The sequence below is a fragment of the Pseudophryne corroboree genome, chromosome 4, assembly GCF_028390025.1.
Source record: "Pseudophryne corroboree isolate aPseCor3 chromosome 4, aPseCor3.hap2, whole genome shotgun sequence".
NCBI classification, from domain to species: domain Eukaryota; kingdom Metazoa; phylum Chordata; class Amphibia; order Anura; family Myobatrachidae; genus Pseudophryne; species Pseudophryne corroboree.
In genome coordinates this window covers 186,978,131-186,998,232 of record NC_086447.1, presented here as the reverse complement: position 1 = coordinate 186,998,232, position 20,102 = coordinate 186,978,131, and positions in this window count along the sequence as shown.

Here is a 20,102-nt window from a genome sequence, read left to right as displayed (position 1 = left end):
GAACAGCCGGACAATGGGTAAGATAGAACTCGATTTTCTCAGAATGTAGGGCCCCCACAGTCAGTTGTACTGGAGGCGTGCGGTGAGTAATTACCCCATTAGAAAGTGGACCACCGTCCAGGCCGTGCATGGTGATACGTTTATCTAAAGGTATGTGCGGAAGGCCCAAAGCCTGAGCCCAAACAAGATCCATAAAATTTCCTGCAGCTCCGCTGTCAACGAAGGCCGACACCAAAGGAAATTTTTACAGGAATTAATAAGGAATTGTTAGAGGAGATTAATTGCAGACCCAAGTGAACCCCCTCACAATTCACTTGGTCAGCGCGTTTCCCTGCTTATTTGGGCAATTACGTGCAACATGTCCCTTGCCACTACAATACAAACAAAGCCCAGAATTTAGCCTTCTGGCTCTTTCCTCTGGGGACAGCCGGTAGAGACCCATTTGCATGGGCTCCTCTACGTCCTCAGGGAAAGTATACACACATGGACTGGGCCTGAAATTAGCTCCCCTTTCAGCCCTCCGCTCTCGGAGACGACGATCAATTTTATTAGCAAGCTCCATGAGTTTATCTAAAGTCTCAGGAGCGGGGTACTGAAGGAGACTGTCTTTGATAACTTCGAACAAACCGAGGCGAAACTGACTGCGCAGGGCCGGGTCGTTCCAGCCAATGGCAAAATTCGGTACAATACACCTCTGCAGGATTTTTCCCCTGTTTAAGGGCACACAGGTGGCTCTCAGCCGACGCTTCCCTATCAGGGTCGTCATACAAAAGACCTAAGGACTTAAAAAAGGCATCTACAGATAGCAAGGCTGCGTCATCGGCTTTTAGCCCAAAAGCCCAGGTTTGCGGATCGCCTTGTAGTAATGACATCACAATCCCGACCCGTTGAGACTCAGTACCAGAGGATCGGGGCCTTAAACGAAAATAAAGTTTACAAGCTTCTTTGAAATTAAAAAAATCCTTTCGGCTACCCGAAAAACGGTCGGGAAGATGCATCTTTGGTTCTGGAATCATACTCGGGGAGGCTCGCAAAAGATCTTCCTGCGATCTCACCCGAAGAGTAAGATCCTGAACCATCTGAGTTAGTTCCTGAATCTGGTTGGCCAAAAGCTGGCTGGGATTCGGTCCTAACACTGCCGGATTCATGAGGCCGAATTTCAAGGCCCACCAAATACAAATAACTCTTTATTCTTTTTGTGGCCGGTGATAATGTTACGTTCCTGGTGCTCAGAACAAGAGAGATGTTGCGTAGTGAGTCCAGAGCACCAGAACGTGACGCTGAAATAAGGTGTGGTATGGAAATAGCCCCTAGCAACCTACCTCCATTGTTTCACCCGTGTGGTCCGTTCACGCCTGCGTGACTATGGTTTCTTGGGCCCACGGCAGGCGCGTTTGAAGGGCGGATTAGGTCTGCCCAACTCCGATGCCCCCAGGTCTTAGAGTGAGACAAGGCGTGAACCGAGACAGGATAATAACAAGGGGACCTCTAACTAAAGCAAACAGAAGGCTAGGGGCTACTAACAACCCTAAAACTAAATATATGTGCGGCACGCCGCCAAAGGAAAAGGACAACAAAAGATACCACTGTCACACCCCACACGGCACCGTCGTGTACCGGGGAGGACAGTGAAAAGCGGAAACCTCCACAAAAACACCAGTATAAAACAAACGCAAGGACTAAGCGGCCTAGGCCGCAACACGCGGCAGAAGCCGCTACTCACGAAACCGGGAGAGAACCCCAATAAGCGAGAACCCCCAGATGACTGCAACAGGTTCACTTGGACTGGAAGGATTTCCAGGACCGGCTTCAGAACTCCAGGACTCAGGAGCGCAGGGAGCAGGATTGACCAGATTCAGCAGACTAGGAACAAACTTTGCAAGGCAGGAACAGCATACAGGAAGCTATCACCGGCGAGGCTACAGTGTGCTGGCTCCCATAAAAAGGCCCTGCTGGCCAATGACAGGAGGGCAAGCAAGACCAGCCCCAGACCCTAATTAATAGTTGCCGTGCAGCTGCACTGCTGCACGAACAACTAATCCAGTTTTATCTGGCAACGGGGAACGCGGTCCGCCAATGGCGTCCCCGTTGCCATGGTCGGCGGCTGTGGACGCCCGGCATCCTAGCGTTGCCAGGGACCCGGCGGCTACAGTACGCACGGCGTCCTGGCATTGCTAGGCGCCGGGCGGGCAGCGAGGGAGGTGCGGCGGCCGTGAGCGTCGCTCGGAAGCAGACCGAGCGGCGCCGCGGACCACGGCACCTAACATAGTGTGCCTTGAGGTCCGTGGTTGGGAATGCCTGCTGTAGATCCTCAATTTTAAAGTGCAATGAAATATGCTGGCAGTGGCACTATATTATATTTTAATAAACATTTGGAAGGGTCAACGGCAGCTCAAGTGTTTTGATTGGCCAAACATGATGAGACCAGAGCAAGGCTTAAAGGCCCTACACACTGGGTGATAAAAGTCAAAAGATATGAACGTTCATATCTTTGAATGTGGAGGCTCCAGCGATGAACGATGCGCGGCCCCGCGCTCGTTCATCGCTGGTGCCCCGTCGGCTGTGCATGCAGGCCAATATGGATGATCTCGTCCATATTTGCCTGCACTTCTATGGAGCCGTGCGACGGGGGAGTGAAGAAACTTCACTTCCCCCCGTCACTGCCCCCCCGCCGCCGGGTCGCCCGTCGGCTGTATCCGCCGTCGGGCAGCTTGGCGGCGGATCGTTAAATGTGTAGTGCTTCTTAGGCCAACCATTGAGTTTTACAGTATCTGGTGTGGCAGAGTAATTAACTTACCATATGCTTATTGCTGCAGCCAGACAAATTGAGCATCTGCGCTAATTAGCTTTATATGTAGGGAACTGTTAGCCACAGGAAAATAAAATTCCAGCTTGGTAGGATAGAGCTGGGCTGGCATTTAGCCTTTAAAAAAGGTATCACTCATGTGGGAGGGTGGGGATCATCATCAGACCAACTTGCTGACCTAATAGACTGTTGGACTATGTTATTGTATATTGATGCTAGAGTTTGCCAAGAAAGAAATGGTTTTATTTTGGACAATGGTCTGCCATCCTGACATATAAAGCAAAGTGTTACACCAAAGTTATATTGTGAATGTCATCTTGAAGGTTTCAGCATCACATCAGATACAGCTGAAAATATGTTTTGAGTGCAGAGTGTATGGCCACTACAGGGCCCAGAGGTGAGCGGCCTGGCAAGTCTGATCCAGTCTTGATTCATACTTGCCTATGCTCCCTCATTCTGCAGGAGACTCCCTGAAATAGCAGCAATCTCCCTGACTCCCTGAATGGTCCCTCAATCTCCCTGATTGCACCTTACCCCCATTATGCAGCTGTTACATTCTTGGGAAGGGGGGGGGGGGGGGGGGGGATAAATCACAGAGACATACATTCAAATGGGAACATCAGTGCCATTTCCCTGCATTGGTTATAAGACACAATGGGGCAGATTTATTAAGCTTGGTGAAGTGATAAAGTGGAAAGTGATAAAGTCCCAGCCAATCAACTCCTAACTTCCATGTAACAGGATGGGTTTGAAAAATGACAGTTAGGAGCTGACTGGCTAGAACTTTATCTCTGTACACTTTATCACTTCACCAGGCTTAATAAATCTGCCCTAATGATCCCTATGGCTACATGCATTTTAAATAACATTTCTCATGGCCACTTACAGTATATGGAACCTCTTGTACGCACAATATACAAACAAATTCTGCAAAATATAAGAGTCTTTTCTTCAACAAGTAGATCTAACTAACTTTGGGGCTCATTTACATTTGGATGTAAGTCATGTTTATGATAGAGATGAGCGGGTTCGGTTCCTCGGAATCCGAACCCGCCCGAACTTCATGATTTTTTACACGGATCCGAGCGACTCGGATCTTCCCGCCTTGCTCGGTTAACCCGAGCGCGCCCGAACGTCATCATGACGCTGTCGGATTCTCGCGAGGCTCGGATTCTATCGCGAGACTCGGATTCTATATAAGGAGCCGCGCGTAGCCGCCATTTTACACGTGCATTGAGATTGATAGTGAGAGGACGTGGCTGGCGTCCTCTCCGTTTAGAGAAGAAATAGATAGGAGAGTGAGAGTGAGACAGTGACACTTCATTTACTGGAGCTTAGGAGGAGTACTCAGACAGAGAGTGCAGAATTTTGCTGATAGTATTAGTTAGTTATACTAGTGACAGAGTGAGACAGTGACACTTCATTTACTGGAGCTTAGGAGGAGTACTCAGACAGAGTGCAGAATTTTGCTGATAGTATTAGTTAGTTATACTAGTGACTGACCAGTGACCACCAGTGCAGTTTTATATTATTTAATATAATCCGTTCTCTGCCTGAAAAAACGATACACAGTGACTCAGTCACATACCATATCTGTGCTCAGCCCAGTGTGCTGCATCATCTATGTATAATATCTGACTGTGCTCACACAGCTTAATTGTGGGGGAGACTGGGGAGCAGTTAGGTTATAGCAGGAGCCAGGAGTACATATTAAAATTAAACAGTGCACACTTTTTTTCTGCAGGAGTGCCACTGCCAGTGTGACTGACCAGTGACCTGACCACCAGTATAGTATACTATATTGTATTGTGATTGACTGTCTGCCTGTAAAAGTTAAACACACGTCGTGTGACTTGTGTGGTGTTTTTTTATTCTATAAAATAAAAAACTCATTCTGCTGACAGACAGTGTCCAGCAGGTCCGTCATTATATAATATATACCTGTCCGGCTGCAGTAGTGATATATATATATTTTTTATATCATTATTTATCATCCAGTCGCAGCAGACACAGTACGGTAGTTCACGGCTGTAGCTACCTCTGTGTCGGCACTCGGCAGTCCATCCATAATTGTATACCACCTACCCGTGGTTTTTTTTTCCTTTCTTCTTTATACATACTACATCTCATTATCATCCAGTCTATATTAGCAGCAGACACAGTACAGTACGGTAGTCCACGGCTGTAGCTACCTCTGTGTCGGCACTCGGCAGTCCGTCCATAATTGTATACCACCTACCCGTGTTTTTTTTTTCTTTCTTCTTTATACATACTACATCTCATTATCATCCAGTCTATATTAGCAGCAGACACAGTACAGTACGGTAGTCCACGGCTGTAGCTACCTCTGTGTCGGCACTCGGCAGTCCGTCCATAATTGTATACCACCTACCCGTGGTTTTTTTTTTCTTTCTTCTTTATACATACTACATCTCATTATCAACCAGTCTATATTAGCAGCAGACACAGTACGGTAGTCCACGGCTGTAGCTACCTCTGTGTCGGCACTCGGCAGTCCGTCCATAATTGTATACCACCTACCCGTGGTTTTTTTTTTCTTTCTTCTTTATACATACTACATCTCATTATCATCCAGTCTATATTAGCAGCAGACACAGTACAGTACGGTAGTCCACGGCTGTAGCTACCTCTGTGTCGGCACTCGGCAGTCCGTCCATAATTGTATACCACCTACCCGTGGTTTTTTTTTCCTTTCTTCTTTATACATACTACATCTCATTATCATCCAGTCTATATTAGCAGCAGACACAGTACAGTACGGTAGTCCACGGCTGTAGCTACCTCTGTGTCGGCACTCGGCAGTCCGTCCATAATTTTATACCACCTACCCGTGGTTTTTTTTTCCTTTCTTCTTTATACATACTACATCTCATTATCATCCAGTCTATATTAGCAGCAGACACAGTACAGTACGGTAGTCCACGGCTGTAGCTACCTCTGTGTCGGCACTCGGCAGTCCGTCCATAATTGTATACTAGTATCCATCCATCTCCATTGTTTACCTGAGGTGCCTTTTAGTTGTGCCTATTAAAATATGGAGAACAAAAATGTTGAGGTTCCAAAATTAGGGAAAGATCAAGATCCACTTCCACCTCGTGCTGAAGCTGCTGCCACTAGTCATGGCCGAGATGATGAAATGCCAGCAACGTCGTCTGCCAAGGCCGATGCCCAATGGCATAGTACAGAGCATGTCAAATCCAAAACACCAAATATCAGTAAAAAAAGGACTCCAAAACCTAAAATAAAATTGTCGGAGGAGAAGCGTAAACTTGCCAATATGCCATTTACCACACGGAGTGGCAAGGAACGGCTGAGGCCCTGGCCTATGTTCATGGCTAGTGGTTCAGCTTCACATGAGGATGGAGGCACTCAGCCTCTCGCTAGAAAAATGAAAAGACTCAAGCTGGCAAAAGCAGTAGCACCGCAAAGAACTGTGCGTTCTTCGAAATCCCAAATCCACAAGGAGAGTCCAATTGTGTCGGTTGCGATGCCTGACCTTCCCAACACTGGACGTGAAGAGCATGCGCCTTCCACCATTTGCACGCCCCCTGCAAGTGCTGGAAGGAGCACCCGCAGTCCAGTTCCTGATAGTCAGATTGAAGATGTCAGTGTTGAAGTACACCAGGATGAGGAGGATATGGGTGTTGCTGGCGCTGGGGAGGAAATTGACCAGGAGGATTCTGATGGTGAGGTGGTTTGTTTAAGTCAGGCACCCGGGGAGACACCTGTTGTCCGTGGGAGGAATATGGCCGTTGACATGCCTGGTGAAAATACCAAAAAAATCAGCTCTTCGGTGTGGAAGTATTTCACCAGAAATGCGGACAACATTTGTCAAGCCGTGTGTTCCCTTTGTCAAGCTGTAATAAGTAGGGGTAAGGACGTTAACCACCTCGGAACATCCTCCCTTATACGTCACCTGCAGCGCATTCATAATAAGTCAGTGACAAGTTCAAAAACTTTGGCCGACAGCGGAAGCAGTCCACTGACCAGTAAATCCCTTCCTCTTGTAACCAAGCTCACGCAAACCACCCCACCAACTCCCTCAGTGTCAATTTCCTCCTTCCCCAGGAATGCCAATAGTCCTGCAGGCCATGTCACTGGCAATTCTGACGAGTCCTCTCCTGCCTGGGATTCCTCCGATGCATCCTTGCGTGTAACGCCTACTGCTGCTGGCGCTGCTGTTGTTGCTGCTGGGAGTCGATGGTCATCCCAGAGGGGAAGTCGTAAGCCCACTTGTACTACTTCCAGTAAGCAATTGACTGTCCAACAGTCCTTTGCGAGGAAGATGAAATATCACAGCAGTCATCCTGCTGCAAAGCGGATAACTGAGGCCTTGACAACTATGTTGGTGTTAGACGTGCGTCCGGTATCCGCCGTTAGTTCACAGGGAACTAGACAATTTATTGAGGCAGTGTGCCCCCGTTACCAAATACCATCTAGGTTCCACTTCTCTAGGCAGGCGATACCGAGAATGTACACGGACGTCAGAAAAAGACTCACCAGTGTCCTAAAAAATGCAGTTGTACCCAATGTCCACTTAACCACGGACATGTGGACAAGTGGAGCAGGGCAGGGTCAGGACTATATGACTGTGACAGCCCACTGGGTAGATGTATGGACTCCCGCCGCAAGAACAGCAGCGGCGGCACCAGTAGCAGCATCTCGCAAACGCCAACTCTTTCCTAGGCAGGCTACGCTTTGTATCACCGGTTTCCAGAATACGCACACAGCTGAAAACCTCTTACGGCAACTGAGGAAGATCATCGCGGAATGGCTTACCCCAATTGGACTCTCCTGTGGATTTGTGGCATCGGACAACGCCAGCAATATTGTGTGTGCATTAAATATGGGCAAATTCCAGCACGTCCCATGTTTTGCACATACCTTGAATTTGGTGGTGCAGAATTTTTTAAAAAACGCCAGGGGCGTGCAAGAGATGCTGTCGGTGGCCAGAAGAATTGCGGGACACTTTCGGCGTACAGGCACCACGTACAGAAGACTGGAGCACCACCAAAAACTACTGAACCTGCCCTGCCATCATCTGAAGCAAGAAGTGGTAACGAGGTGGAATTCAACCCTCTATATGCTTCAGAGGTTGGAGGAGCAGCAAAAGGCCATTCAAGCCTATACAATTGAGCACGATATAGGAGGTGGAATGCACCTGTCTCAAGCGCAGTGGAGAATGATTTCAACGTTGTGCAAGGTTCTGATGCCCTTTGAACTTGCCACACGTGAAGTCAGTTCAGACACTGCCAGCCTGAGTCAGGTCATTCCCCTCATCAGGCTTTTGCAGAAGAAGCTGGAGACATTGAAGGAGGAGCTAACACGGAGCGATTCCGCTAGGCATGTGGGACTTGTGGATGGAGCCCTTAATTCGCTTAACAAGGATTCACGGGTGGTCAATCTGTTGAAATCAGAGCACTACATTTTGTCCACCGTGCTCGATCCTAGATTTAAAGCCTACCTTGGATCTCTCTTTCCGGCAGACACAAGTCTGCTGGGGTTGAAAGACCTGCTGGTGAGAAAATTGTCAAGTCAAGCGGAACGCGACCTGTCAACAACATCTCCCCCTTCACATTCTCCCGCAACTGGGGGTGCGAGGAAAAGGCTCAGAATTCCGAGCCCACCCGCTGGCGGTGATGCAGGGCAGTCTGGAGCGACTGCTGATGCTGACATCTGGTCCGGACTGAAGGACCTGACAACGATTACGGACATGTCGTCTACTGTCACTGCATATGATTCTCTCACCATTGAAAGAATGGTGGAGGATTATATGAGTGACCGCATCCAAGTAGGCACGTCACACAGTCCGTACTTATACTGGCAGGAAAAGAGGCAATTTGGAGGCCCTTGCACAAACTGGCTTTATTCTACCTAAGTTGCCCTCCCACAAGTGTGTACTCCGAAAGAGTGTTTAGTGCCGCCGCTCACCTTGTCAGCAATCGGCGTACGAGGTTACATCCAGAAAATGTGGAGAAGATGATGTTCATTAAAATGAATTATAATCAATTCCTCCGCGGAGACATTGACCAGCAGCAATTGCCTCCACAAAGTACACAGGGAGCTGAGATGGTGGATTCCAGTGGGGACGAATTGATAATCTGTGAGGAGGGGGATGTACACGGTGATATATCGGAGGATGATGATGAGGTGGACATCTTGCCTCTGTAGAGCCAGTTTGTGCAAGGAGAGATTTATTGCTTCTTTTTTGGGGGGGTCCAAACCAACCCGTCATATCAGTCACAGTCACACGCAGACCCTGTCACTGAAATGATGGGTTGGTTAAAGTGTGCATGTCCTGTTTATACAACATAAGGGTGGGTGGGAGGGCCCAAGGACAATTCCATCTTGCACCTCTTTTTTCTTTTCTTTTTCCTTGCGTCATGTGCTGTTTGGGGAGGGTTTTTTGGAAGGGCCATCCTGCGTGACACTGCAGTGCCACTCCTAGATGGGCCCGGTGTTTGTGTCGGCCACTAGGGTCGCTTATCTTACTCACACAGTCAGCTACCTCATTGCGCCTCTTTTTTTCTTTGCGTCATGTGCTGTTTGGGGAGGGTTTTTTGGAAGGGCCATCCTGCGTGACACTGCAGTGCCACTCCTAGATGGGCCCGGTGTTTGTGTCGGCCACTAGGGTCGCTTATCTTACTCACACAGTCAGCTACCTCATTGCGCCTCTTTTTTTCTTTGCGTCATGTGCTGTTTGGGGAGGGTTTTTTGGAAGGGACATCCTGCGTGACACTGCAGTGCCACTCCTAGATGGGCCGGGTGTTTGTGTCGGCCACTAGGGTCGCTTATCTTACTCACACAGCGACCTCGGTGCAAATTTTAGGACTAAAAATAATATTGTGAGGTGTGAGGTATTCAGAATAGACTGAAAATGAGTGGAAATGATGGTTTTTGAGGTTAATAATACTTTGGGATCAAAATGACCCCCAAATTCTATGATTTAAGCTGTTTTTTAGGGTTTTTTGAAAAAAACACCCGAATCCAAAACACACCCGAATCCGACAAAAAAAATTTCGGTGAGGTTTTGCCAAAACGCGGTCGAACCCAAAACACGGCCGCGGAACCGAACCCAAAACCAAAACACAAAACCCAAAAAATTTCCGGCGCTCATCTCTAGTTTATGACACACCTCCCAGATGTAGCAGTCTATGTCTGCACTGATAGATGTTACTTTCACATCTCCCTGAATAGCTTTTTCAAAAGTAGGCAAGTATGGACTGATTCCACTGCTCCCCACCTGATGTTTTACACTTACTTGAGGCCCCAAAGTACAGAGCGGAGGGCAACTTCTGACAAACACATGCTTAGTGAGTGTAAGAACCTGACCACTTATGCTCAGCAGAGCACCTTAGCTCTGTTGTTTTGGGTGCAAGGATTGGAAGGCTACAGCCCCAACTCTAGGGCTCTATCCAAATTTTGCTATGGGGCCTTGCAATGTACTGTTTTGCCCCTGTCTGGAGAGACTACAGAAGCTTTTCTGCTAGTGAACTGTTCGTTGCTGAACTCTGCATTCTAGATAGGTCTACATGTGTTTTTAACTTTTTATTTCTGGAAATCCCTTTTTTGAGCAAAACATTGATATACAAATATAAACAGTACAATGAGTAAGATGAGCAAAGCCCAACACAGGATGTATATTACAATATATTAGGGTAAATTTAATAGGGCGTGAATTGCGGAGGTGCAGGATTTAGGCTGAGAATGGCCATATTTTTAAAGCGGCAATCATTTACGAGGCAAAACCAACCTGGAGCAAGGAGGATAGTCCACACATTGACTCCAAACCAGAGTAGGGGGGTGATTCAGAACTGATCGCTAGGCTTATAAAATTGTAGTCCTGCGATCAGATAGTAGCCGCCCAAGGGGAGTGTATATTCGCCGTGCAAGTGTGCGATCGCATGTGTACTCCGAGCAGCTAAAAAATCCCTCAGTCAGCGGACAGCTGCAAATCCGTTCGCACCTCACTCACCAGTTTTTACCAGTGTGTGCAGTCTGTGTGTGCAGTCTGTACGCAGCCCAGGACTTACTCCTACAGTACGATCAGAACGGGCTGATCGGGGCCGGAGCCGATGTCACACACCCTCCCTGAAAATGCTTGGGAATGCTTGCGTTCTCCCTGACACTTCTAGAAAACGGTCAGTTACCATCCATAAACGGCTTCTTCCTGTCAATCAGCATGCGAATGGCTGCGCGATTAGAATTTTCGCACCAGTCTGTCGCTGTTCGGTGATGCCTGTTTTTTGCTGACGCGCATGCATATTGCGGTGCATACACATGTGCAGTTAATAGCTGATCGCCCACTGTGCAAAAAAAAAAAAGGTCTGAATCGGGCCCTAGGTTTATTGAAGATAACAGGATACAGGTTATAGACGATAAACAGCAGTCAATATGATAAGGTATCAATCTTTCCTAGCTTAAGTACTGTACAGCAATGTGATGCTCCAATAACACAGGGACCGACGTGGGCGTATGCAGACCCTTTTATAGAGCCAAGTAAACAACATGCACCTGCTGTCTAATCTGCTTGACCTTTAAGTCTGGTGACTCAGATGTTATTGTGGCTGATGAGTCATTCACAATAACAGACAAGTGACGTTATTGTGACTGAAGAGTCATGCACAATAACACGGTTAAGAGACATCTTGTAGCATTTAACCATTTAACTGCTCATCAATGCATATTTATTAATAAGGATTCCTTATTACCTCAGTTCACAGCAATAAGGAACCCTTATTTGTCCGAATGTATTATTACTGAGTTGTTGGGACAGGGGTCCGGTGATTGTAGAATTGTAGAAGTAAAGTGACTGCATCCAATAGGCAACTCCATCTATAGATGGCATTGCCCATAGGAGCCTATGGGCTTGACACATCTGAATTACCCTGACAGGGATCTGTAGGATCCCCCTCTGTTGTCTACACCCAGTGGCTTGCACATGTGTAGGCCGACAGCCGCATCTGCACAGTAGGACTCTCGGGTCATAAACCTGAAGGTCCTCAAAAAGCAAAGGGCAGTTCTAATTGGAAGCTATCTTTTGCATCTATAGTCACAATTATTGATGCATATGGCATTAACAAATGGCGCTATGCATGCGATAAGTGGCGGGATGTATAACATGCAATACATGATACATCGCGCCCAATGTGAGATGCCCCTGCACATCCCCATTGTAAGCCTCAATACATTCATATAAAGTGCCTCACTCTGACTTTGGGATCGCACAGTGTGAAAATACACAAAAAACTCTTCACCAACTGGAGTAGTGACAGCTCTGCATGAGCCCATTATGACAAATGTACAGCAGCTATAATTTATATATATATACAGCCGCGGGACAGACCGGCACTCCTCCCAATGATCACTCCAATGCTCCGGTGCCTCCAGCAAATACAAAGTATGTATGAAGCAAAAAACAACTGCGGCACTCGGAGACGGCAATTGCTGTTTCTCCTTGATAAAGGGGTGTGTTATCCCCGAAACGTTGGAAATGTGTTGTTTGTAATACACCTATTTTTGCATCAAGTCTCCGAGTGCCGCAGTTGTTTTTTGCTTCATATATATATATATATATATATATATATGCGTATGTAAGTAATGTATGACACACACAATACACACGCTTCTATGTAATCACATCGGCTCTCAGGCTTTTCCCTTCCCTGCAGTATTGCTCTGAGTATATCACATTTCATTTTAATAAAATCTATTCTGCCTTCCAAGGCACATCTGGAGTTCTAAGTTTGGGGGTTTATTGAGAGGTGAAGACTGTAGATAACCCCTGGGTGACACCACCTCAGGACATTAACCCTTTCTCCTTTATATCACTGAAGGGGGTAGGGGAAAGATCTACAAATTAGACTTCCAAATTCCTGGTGTCTGTATATGGCCATTCAGCTGGGGATCTGCTCATATCACTGACTGATACATGGATAGTCACTGCATACTGCAGATATTCTCATATCATGTATAGATGAAACCCTAATATACATCTGCCTGATAACACTACAAGAAATCAGTTTATCTGCTAGTTTGTTTGGGCAGCAAAATACTATTATTGCTTATAGCTGCTTATCACAGTGATAAGAAATGGTTTTTGACCCCATTTAATAATATACTCTCACCTGTAGAGTGGCTCTAATAAAAGGCTGTCCTGGCAAAGAGTAAATAGGGCCACACATGTACAAGTTTAGGCTGGTGGAGAGGCTACGGCCACACATAGCGGCTAAGCGGGTCCCACTGAACGGCCGGGAGGGGGGTTTTGTGTGCACACGGATCCTGTTCTGCGGGATGCCGCAGAACAGGATCCGGACAGTGACACACGGCCGTACTGTGTGAACACTACATTGAAATATGTTTTCACATTGAAATCTCGCCGTCCTGTCATCCAGCCCGACTGCAGCATGCTGCGGTCGGATCCGGCGGCGGGACTGCCGCACAAGTGTGGGGCCTGCCTAGGCGCCCATGTGCAGTCTCCTTGTGGCCAAGCGGGTCCTGTTTAGCGGGTCCCTATAGGCTACAAAGGCTAACAGGGGATGTAGTTATGTGACCAGCGGTCAGGATACCTCCACCTACATCCCTCCCCCTCACTATCCCGACGGTCGGCATGCTGATCAAGAGGGACTATTCCCACTCGTGGGTGTCCAGACACCCATAGAGCGGGAATAGAACCTGTGGCGAGCATATAGATGGCACTAGCTATAGGAACCAAGCTATGAAAAGCTAAGTGTTATTTAGTACAAAAAATATATTTAAAAAAAAATGCATTAATGTAAATAATTACTGTCAATTCTCTCTCTCTCTTATATAGAAATTAGATAGGTTACACAAATAGCTCTAAAATATATAGAACAAACTATATTAAAATTGCACTTGGCTAATAGTTATGTGATCACATATATGTACTGTAATTACTGTAAAATATAACTTAATAAATGGCTATAAATGATTTTGTCATTAGATTCAATATGAAAGTGTTGCAAGATGGAATACATAAATGTCATTAAACACTGAAAATAGTATCTGCTCTGGCAATGCAACAATGACTATAGGAGCCATCATGGAGTACCAGTCAGGAGTCAGGACATATGTAAAGTCACTCAGTCTACAGCTTTGTGCTTATAAATACTCACTGAACGCCTCAGTCCTTCCCATTATTTATCTAACCCTTGTTAGCTCGGGTGTGTTGCGGTAGTGTGTCCCTCCTGACCCCTTCCTTACAGTATCCTTCGGTCAACCAAACCACACGGCTGTAGTTCAGTCCTTCCAATCCCAGAGTACTGAAGGTTACCTTAGTGAAACAGGTGTCCCCGCACCTGCAGGTTCACAACACTTAGCAGATGTACTGCACTCGATGCAGCAGGTGAGCAGATACACGGGCACAGCTGATGAAATGAATGAATACCAGGTCATCTTCTTTGGATGAATAAATTATATAGATTTATTCATGTATTTAAAGGGCCTGATTCACAGGTGGCCGCTAATCATACTTGCCTACCTGACCCTCTCCATGAGGGAGAAAATGCTCTGTTCCTGGACTTTCCTGGTAATGTATGATTGCCATCACCTGTGGTGAAACACCTTTCTTATCCATTAACTAGCTCACCACAGGTGATGGCAATCATACATTACCAGGAAAGTCCAGGAACAGAGCATTTTCTCCCTCATGGAGAGGGTCAGGTAGGCAAGTATGCCGCTAATGCATGTGCAGCTGCAATTGTCTGTGGAGTCACAGCGATGCTAATAGGCAAATGGATCATTTGTGTCAAGTGGACCAATTTCGAAAATCATTCCATCTTGACCATCTCCGACTTTACTGAAATTTTGCATGAAGGTTGGAATATACTGTATATACAGTATGTATAAATACGTTTGGTAAAGCTTCAGTTCACAGTATGCAGTAGTAGTGGAGTTGTGGCCCTGGTAATGGAGGTAGGACTCAGCGGTGCATAATCAGCAATGTTCAAGTAATTGCTGTGGCAGATCTATGAGAGCAAAAGTTGTGAAAGTGAACTTGTCTATACAACTTTTGATGCTGATTTCAAACATCGATGCCTCAAGGCTTACAGAAAAGTCCTTTTTTGACAGTATGAAGCCAAAGTAGGCCAAAAAGCCGTTGTGTAGCTGCCCATGAAACATTATTTTGGTATGACATTAATATACAGAAGCTAATCATCCAAGCGGACACCATCACAATCATAAAATAACATAGTTTAAAGCTACTTAGGGGGTTATTCGGAGTTGTTAACAAACCAAAAAAATTAGCAATTGGCCAAAACCATTTGCAGAGAGATTTAGATTTGGGTGGGTTATATTGTTTATGTGCATGGGAAATACTGGCTGCTTTATTTTTACACTGTAATTTCAGTTTGAGTGGATTTCAGTTTTAACACACCTCACCTAAACCTTATCTCTCTGCACATGTTACATCTGCCCCTGCAGTGCAACATTGGGCCTAATTCAGATCTGATAGCAGCAGCAACATTTTTCTCTAATGGGCAAACCCATGTGCACTGCAGGGGAGGCAGATATAACATGTGCAGAGAGAGTTAGATTTGGGTGGGGTGTGTTCAAACTGAAATCTAAATTGCAGTGTAAAAATAAAACGGCCAGTGTTTATTCTGCACAGAAACAAAATAACCCACCCAAATATAACTCTCTCTGCACGTTATATCTGCCCCACCCGCAGTGCACATGGGAGGTCATTCCGAGTTGTTCGCTTGGTAAATTTCATCGCATCGCAGCGATTTTCCGCTTAGTGCGCATGCGCAATGTTCGCACTGCGACTGCGCCAAGTAAATTTGCTATGAAGTTAGGAATTTTACTCACGGCTTTTTCTTCGTTCAGGCGATCGTAGTGTGATTGACAGGAAGTGGGTGTTTCTGGGCGGAAACAGGCCGTTTTATGGGCGTGTGGGAAAAAACGCTACAGTTTCTGGGAAAAACGCGGGAGTGGCTGGAGAAACGGAGGAGTGGCTGGGCGAACGCTGGGTGTGTTTGTGACGTCAAACCAGGAACGACAAGCTCTGAACTGATCGCAGATGCCGAGTAAGTCTGGAGCTACTCAGAAACTGCACAGAGATGTCTTTTCGCAATATTGCGAATCTTTCGTTCGCAATTTTACTATGCTAAGATTCACTCCCAGTAGGCGTAGGCTTAGCGTGTGCAAAGCTGCTAAAAACGGCTTGCGAGCGAACAACTCGGAATGACCCCCATGGTTTTGCCCTTTAGAAAAAGATTTTGCTGCTGCGATCAGGTCTGAATTAGACCCAATTAGTTTTGCCCAATTGCTAACTTTTTTGTATTGCTAACAACTTTGAATAACCCCCTTAGGGCCTAATTCAGCATGGATAGCTAATTAGAGAATTCGCAAATGGAGCGATTATTGAATGACTGTGTATGCATAGTGTTCGCATTGCGCATGTGCTTGGGATAATAGTGAAAGAAAATGCGTACAGATCGTAAATGCAATGCAGCCGCTGTTTGACTGACAGGAAGCCGGCATTTCTGGGCAGAAACCTACCATTTTCTGGGTGTGTCAGAAAAAATGCAGGCGTTCACAGGTGTTTTTGGGGAGGGTCTCTGACGTCAACGCAGACCACTTCCAGCCCGTCTCAGTCACAGATTAGTGGCAGCCTCAGACCTACTCACATTTGTTCAGACGACAAAGACCATACTTGCCTACTTTTGAAAACTAGTTTCAGGGAGATTCCAGGTGGCAGCAGAATGCGCCGTGCAGGGGTGTGTCTAGTTCCACCTATGGGTGTATTTATTGCAATCAGGGGGGTGTCCTGCAATGGAAGGTGAAAACTATAGTACAAAAAGCAGCAAAAAAAAGAATTAAAAAAAAAGCAACAATATAAGTGCAAGATACATTAATTTAATCTACTGTGCACATTAAGTGACTGAGAAAACCAAAATCTATATACACTGGTGCGGGATTATATATATATATATATATATATATACACACACACACACACACACACACACACACACACACACACACACACACACACACATTATGCCACACGGTATGAGCCGAAATTCACATTATGCCACACAGTGTGAGCCGAAATTCACATAAGCCACATGGTATGAGCCGAAATTCACATAAGCCACATGGTATGAGCCGAAATTCACATATGCCACACAGTATGAGACACAATTCACGTTATGCTACACAGTATGAGCCACAATCCACACGGAATGAGCCGAAATTCACATTATGCCACACGGAATGAGCCAAAATTCAGGGACAGGGAGAGTGACAGCAGGGACATACAGTAGGGACAGGGAGAGTGACAGAGAGACAGGGAGAGACATAGGGAGAGGACAGCAAAGACATACAGTAGGGAGAGAGAAAGACGGCAGGGTAAGATTGGTTAATGAGCGGAGGAGTGTGTGGTCGGCGGTGTGGAGGATGAGGAGGCTGTGGCCATCGACGGTGCAGAGGAGGCGGCTGTGGGCGGCAGTGCGGAGGAGGAGGCTGAGGGCGGCGGCCTTCGGGGCAGCTCTGGTCCACCTATGACCGCCACTATTTCAAATCTGCCGCAGACCAGCAGCCAATCAGGAGTGGCTGCTCCTGATTGGCTGCTGGTTCGAGAGCTCCAATTGGCGCGTTAATAGTGACGAATTTGAAAAGATGCGTCAGTCAGTGCTCGAAGTGCCAGTATGCCATACCAGTGTATACCGGCCCACTTCGAGCACTGTGTGTGTGTATACATACACCCACTACACCCACATACACTTTACACCTAGTACATACAGCACCAGAATACATTGCATTATGCACTGCCCCCTCCCACTTATTACACACAGTACCTTATTACATTACATACACACACCCTCCCCCATATTACACCCAGCACATTACATTATACACACCCCTCCCCCATATTACACCCAGCACATTACACACAGCAAATACCACCCCTCCTACCCCATATTACACCCAGCACATTACATTATACACAACCCCCTCCCCCATATTACACCCAGCACATTACATTATAAACACCCCCTCCCCCATACTACACCCAGCACATTACACTAAACACACCCCTCCCCCATATTACACCCAGCTCCACATCATACACATCCCCCTCCCCCATATTACACCCAGCACATTACACACATCCCCCTCCCCCATATTACACCCAGCACATTACACACAGCCCCCCTCCCCATATTACACCCAGCATCATACCTCCCAACTTTCGGCTTTAGGAAGGTGGGACTCTTGCGCGGCGTAGCCGTGCGCCGATCCGAAAAGGGGGCGTGACCTCGCCCGTGGTGGGCGTGGCCTCCCCCGAGTGGGCGTGGCCTCATAAAACGGGCATTTTCCTGCCTTTTGGGGGCGTGCCCAGCGCTCCCCGAGCAGCTGGGCAGCCCCGCTCCCCTCCTAGCACTGAATGCATGCAGTGCTTGTGCGCACAGCATGTTTTCAGTGATCACCGGCTGCTCTGCAGTGCAGAGCAGCGGGTGATCAAAGGCTCCCCCAACTGCCCCCCTGCCCGCGGGACACTGCTGCCTGCGGGTGGGACAGCGGGACAGGGTCCGAATAGCGGGACTGTCCCGCTGAAAGCGGGACAGTTGGGAGGTATACATTACATTATACACACACACCCCCGTATTACACCCAGCACATTACATTATACACAACCCCCTCCCCCATATTACACCCAGCTCCACATCATACACAGCCCCATACCCCATATTACACCCAGCACATTACACACAGTCCCCCTCCCCCATATTACACCCAGCACATAACACACAGCAAACACCACCCCCCTCCCCCATATTACACCCAGCACATTACATTATACACAGTCCCCCTCCCCCATATTACACCCAGCACATTACATTACACACAGCCCCCTCCCCATATTACACCCAGCACATTACATTACACACAGTCCCCCTCCCCCATATTACACCCAGCACATTACACACAGCAAACACCACCCCCCTCCCCCATATTACACCCAGCACATTACATTATACACAACTTCCTCCCCATATTACACCCAGCACATTACATTATACACAACCCCCTCCCCCATATTACACCCAGCTCCACATCATACACAGCCCCATACCCCATATTACACCCAGCACATTACATTACACACAGCCCCCTCCCCATATTACACCCAGCACATTACATTATACACACCCCTCCCCCATATTACACCCAGCACATTACACACAGCAAACACCACCCCCCTCCCCCATATTACACCCAGCACATTACATTATACACAACTTCCTCCCCATATTACACCCAGCACATTACATTATACACAACCCCCTCCCCCATATTACACCCAGCTCCACATCATACACAGCCCCATACCCCATATTACACCAGGTCAGTGCCACATTACATTCCCCCCATTACACACAGCAGTCACCTGGCTATGTTGTTCCTTCCTCTTAGGAGCAGACTGGAGGCCGACCCCAGGACAGTGTGGGAAGGCAGCAATGAGAGCCGAGGAGCAGAGAGAGAGGTCAGCTTCTGCTGCTGCTGGGCTCATACACGCAGCTCTCTCTGAGTGTGGTGGGAGGGGCCAGCCACAGGGAGCACACCCCTGATTGAGACTGCTTCTCACTGTGCAGTGTGCCCAGCAAGACGGACGCTGCCGCCCCTGAAGTCTCCCGTGCAGGTCCGGGGCCCTCCGGACTTGCGCATGCGCAGTCCTGATTTTCGGCGAGGACCCTTAAAATCCGGGGGGCTGGCAAGGTTTGCGGGGCAGCGGGAGGCTCACTTAAAAATCGTGAGCCTCCCGCTGAATGCGGGAGGGTAGGCAAGTCTGCAAAGACTCTTCAATGTTCACAGCGGCATCACCGCTGTGCGATGCCTTTGCACTTCTGTGTGCTGGGCGTCCCCCCGCATGTCAGGAAAGTTGATCGCAGCTGTGCTAAATTTTGCACAGCTATGATCAACTCGGAATGACCCCCATTGTTCACATAATTTTTCTCCTGCAAACAAGAACCATAAAGGAAACATTGGGGGTGATTCCAAGTTGTTCGCTCGCTAGCTGCTTTTAGCAGCATTGCACACCGCTAAGCCGCCGCCCTCTGGGAGTGTATCTTAGCTTAGCAGAATAGCGAACGAAAGATTAGCAGAATTGCGAATAGAAATTTCTTAGCAGTTTCTGAGTAGCTCCAGACTTACTCAGCCATTGCGACCAGCTCAGTCCTTTTCGTTCCTGGTTTGACGTCACAAACACACCCAGCGTTTTCCCAACCACTCCCCCGTTTCTCCA